This window comes from Octopus bimaculoides, chromosome 2 (assembly GCF_001194135.2).
Source record: "Octopus bimaculoides isolate UCB-OBI-ISO-001 chromosome 2, ASM119413v2, whole genome shotgun sequence".
NCBI lineage: Eukaryota > Metazoa > Mollusca > Cephalopoda > Octopoda > Octopodidae > Octopus > Octopus bimaculoides.
This window is the reverse complement of record NC_068982.1, coordinates 146,321,107-146,326,317: the sequence shown is the minus strand read 5'-3', so window position 1 is coordinate 146,326,317 and position 5,211 is coordinate 146,321,107.

Here is a 5,211-nt window from a genome sequence, read left to right as displayed (position 1 = left end):
ATATATATATATGTATATATATACACTTTTTGTTTTCATGTATTTAATATACTTTATACATTGATCCATCTACCTTGCTTATCTCTACATTTGCTTTATACCGGCTCAAGTTTGAATCGCTTGAGCACTACTAGGTTTATTCTATACGGAGAATGTCTGGTTGTCATCTATGAACTGTGTATACGTGGTTTGATCAATAAATATCTGGTTTATTGCCTTATTAACGAGGCTATAGTATGCACAGTGAAGCCCCTTGGCACAGATTGACGTTGAAATTTGCTGTGCATGCGCATTAAGTCTTAACATTCCAGCTTACTTCCCCTGTTTACAGCAGTGCTTGGAAGAAACGTTTGTAGTGTGTGATCGTCGCATTGACCATGAATCTGCGTTAAATTTTGCCAAAAACTTGGCGATACCTGCTCAGATGCCTACGAAAAGTTTCAGAAAGTGTATGGAGAGGAGTCTATGAGTCGAAAGAATGTCGATTGTGAAGAGCGTTCTGGGAGACCTGCAACCAACAGAACTGAGAAAAACATCGCAGATACGCGTGTAGTTGTGAGGGAAATTCCTCGAGTCACCATCCGTGTGTTATCAGAATATGTATTGATTAGTTACGGTACAGTTCAGTTCATTATCACTGAAGACTGGGTACGGGATGTGTGTCTGCCAAGTTTGTGCCGAAAACTGCTTTCAGTTGACAACGCACCTGTCCATTCAGCGCAGCTTGTACAACCGGTTTTTGCTAGGCACAGCATTTCCCAGGTCCGACATCCACCGTATTCCCCAGATCTCGCCCCTTGCGACTTCTTCTTCTTTACAAAAATCAAATCCCGCTTGAAAGGGAGATTTCATGACGTCGAGGAAATCAAAGCGAACGCGACGAGGCAGCTGCTGATTATCGCAGAAAACGAGTTCCAGGAATGTTTCCATCAATGGAAACAAGGCTGGCTTAAGTGTGTGGCCTCCGAAGGGGACTACTTTGAAGGAGATTAAATGCCAAATTGCTCCGTGCTGTAGTTTTGTTTTGATAGCAACAGTTCGGATTATTATTGATCAGACCTTATGTATATATGTATGTATGTATGTATGTATGTATGTATGTATGTATGTATGTATGTATGTATGTATGTATGTATGTATATATATATATATATATATATCATAAATATACAGGGATTAGCATTGAGTTGCTTCTCCGACATACTGAAAATTTAGAAATAGCAGTCAAAGAACTACTGATTCTAAACTACAAATTTTTCTCTAAACGGATGGCGATATTTATGGCACACATAGAACAAAAAACCGGAGGGAAAAGCGTAAACAAAACAAGTCTTTAGTTAATTGGATACGAATCGTTTCATGGTTAAGCGAATGAAAATTTCACTATTCCAATCTTCAGTCCAAATATTCTGATAAATTTGTATATATATATAGATAGATAGATAGATAGATAGATAGATAGATACATACATACATACATACATACATACGTACATACATACATATATGTATGTATAGATATATGTATATATACACATGCACGCACACACACACACACACACACACACACACACACACACACACACACACATATATATATATATATATTTACATACGTATTATCTATGCATTAAAACAGTTGAATATTCATAGAAAGACTGAAATTATTAGAATGGCATCGGAGTGTCTTGTCAGCATAAGAGGACTGTCTATATTCTGTGTAAACATATTATATTCTAGATGTTTTGTATTTGCTACAAGCCAAGTTAGACATTAGTTATCTTCAAATAAATGCGAAGCTGAAGACGGAGACCTACTACTAAATGCATCATGAGAGAATAGAGAGGGATGGGGTTCTGTTTTCGCATATCACGAAAGAATTTTTACTGCACATTTCAATTCAGCTAAACCCCTCAAATAAGTCTTTTAAAACGGACAAGGGATATTCCTCGATTGCCTGCATGTAAAAGAAGTGTTATTGGGATCTAAAATACATTAGCTGTTTGACCTTTAGATTCAAAGATTTACAACGACCAGCAGTCGTCGTCGAGAAAATAATTGCTGTTATCTTTACTAACCATCAAAAAAGCACTTTAAAACAATGTCAGAACATAACAACGTATCTTTATTCTGAGAAGACCGTAAGCAAAATGGACTGCGACCGTAATAACAAGTCGCCATTATATGGCCGAGCGCTAAGTGATTATGAACAAACAACAGTAATGAATGAAGAATATACATAACTCTAAGTTATTAGGCTAACATTCAAACAAATGTTCGCTATCTACATTAATGAGCAACTACAATAGTGAGCAATTTCCTCACGAATCGATAGAAAATCTACTGATCTTATGTTATCTGCGATGAAATAGGTAGCTAAGTACACCTTGCATATATCGAGTACTGCAATTTTAAACATTGAATGTGCTACTGTATTGCATTATGTTTACTGTTCATTAACAGATGGTAGATTGGGGAACAGCTGCAATGAGAAGGAAACCACCAAAATATATGGATATCTCCAGAAAAAAATATGAACAATTAGACTTAATCATCAAGTGCATAGTGAGTAATAAATTCAGTAATCAACAATATTGACTTGATGATATATTAACGAAGGTCTAATGAATCATAGACCTCAAATCACTAGAGAATTGCAAACGGTGAGTGAAAATTATCGTTACTGTAAAATCCCTGCGAAAACTTATGGCAGTTAAAGGCAAGGTCGCACTAAGCCCACCAGTGATATATCTCAGTATGAAAGGTCATACAATCAGATTAGTGAAAGCTCCTTTGCAGGATTATACAAAGTTATCTTAGTAGGGTTCTGGATTGCAAACAAACACACCAAGAATGTATCTAAATGCGTTACGCAACGAATACTATGCAAGTGTCTGTTCCGAAATTTAAAATATCCACAGCGAAATTTCCATAAGGCTTATTGCAGATTATCGAACGGAAAATAATCTGGAACAGAGCTGATAATCAGTCATCGGTATAGGTATCTGACGTTTCAGAGGACAACCCTCATAAACACGTTCAAAAGAACAACGGGCGCTGATATTGATATGTTACACTTTCTGACATTTTCCCGCACAGCACCGTTAGCTAAAAAAAGAAGATGCATATGACCTAGAATTACAGGTTAATATCGTACCTGAATGTGATATACGTCCACGCCTGTTGAATAAATGCATTTCTCCTGGAATATTGTAAAACTCAGCGTGCTGTCTTATGAGAAGTCAGTAGGAACCGAGTCCATGTTTTGGCCGTGTAGCTAGACCGAAGAAGATTGTGAATCTGTTCATTCTCCATATATAATAGAATCACAATGCCTTGTTAATATTCAAACTGCATTACGAAACGAATCATATTTTTTTCTTCAGTGCTGTCGATAACAATTACAAATGCTGCTATCGTTCCTAAACAATTGGGCTATAAACAGAAATATTTCTTGGTGAGAGAAGTCTGTAATGTTTTTCGTCTTAGTAGTATATATATATAACTGTTAAAGAGGACAACAAACGTTAAGGCAAGGCAATACATCTCAAGTCATATACATTATTATTATTGGAAAAAAGATTCAGTTTTACAGATGCTTCTGGGATACCCACAGCTGTAAGACTTTCAATTTTTCCCCACTAATAATAATGTGTATGACTTGAGATGTTTACCTTGCATTAACGTTTCTTTTTTTCTCTTTAACAATTATATATCTGCTGCATCGGAAATTTGCAATCGTTCCATAACTACCGTCTGGGCTATAACATTGGAGCCGTAGTAATCCGTTACATTACTTACCTAGCGAACTTTATAGCTTAGATCACCTGTGAACTAAACTCCCATACATTATATATATATATTTATCAGTATATACGTATATAAATATACATGCATACACACACACATGCATACACTCATACACACATACATACATACATACATACCACCCTAATTGCTGCTATAGACAGAGTCTCACAAAGACATGGACCACAATTCTCACCCTTCCAACTGAGGACAGAATAATTGTTTCAGATATTATAACCATTTCAAAGGGAATATTCCTAGGAGATAGTCTTTCTGTACTTGTATTTATTTTGGCACTGAATCCATTATCGTTCCTATTACAAAAAACAAATGGTTACAGGCTAGGACCTTCAACAGCTAGAACATCAATATAGCTCATATTTTCTTTGTAGACGACCTGAAGATTTATGCTAAAAGTTTTTACATTTCAAAAAAACAAAACAAAAAAAAGACAACAACTAGAATTAATAGCAACATTTTCAGCTGATATATAAACTGAACAGCAACATTTTCAGCTGATATATAAACTGAACAGCAACATTTTCAGCTGTTATATAAACTGAATTTATGAAACTTCTACAGTCTACAGCTGAATTACTAAACAACCATGATGACCGAGCAGTCAAATGTAGGCACCGAAGTTAAAATAAACGCATACACAGACATACACACAGTCTCTGTCTTTATCTCTCTCTGTGTTTATCTTTGTTTATCTCTCTTTCTCCATTTGTTTCATTGTGTGTGTGTGTGTCTCTCTCTCTGTCTCTGTCACACCGTTTCTATGTCGCACACCCCATCAACACACTTCCTGTCGAACGATGTCCCTTTGCTGACAAACAGAGAAACTACTATGGTTTTCACAGCCAATGGTGAGTCTTTGTACAGGAATTTCTTTTATACAAGAAATGACAGAACTGCAATCATCACTAACATTCCAGGTTGTTACAGATTGGAAAAAGCTAATTAATTAGCGAGCTTTATCAACTAATCAACAATATTTCTTTGTCACTTCTATTGCTAATACAAATGTAGTTTTTTTTAATTAATAAGACATATATTACTCTCTATATCCCATCTACACCATTTTACCTATAGATATCCCAAGCGCATTTCGCTTTCGAAAGTCATGATCGTTATTTCACAGTGTCTCCATTTCTCAGCAATATCATCCAGCATCTTCTCGCTACGGAAATTCACTGACAACGAAAATGGCTACTATTATCTAAAAGCTTACTTACTCTAGATAACGAGAACAATGATACATAAACAAAACAGTATTTTTATAATTAGATTCGAGATAAATACACATATATTGATACTTGAAAATATAGTGAGTATGGTTTTGTCATGGTATACGTGAGGTATCCATGAGCAATGTACGTAAAGTTCTTTTTCGGGCGACAC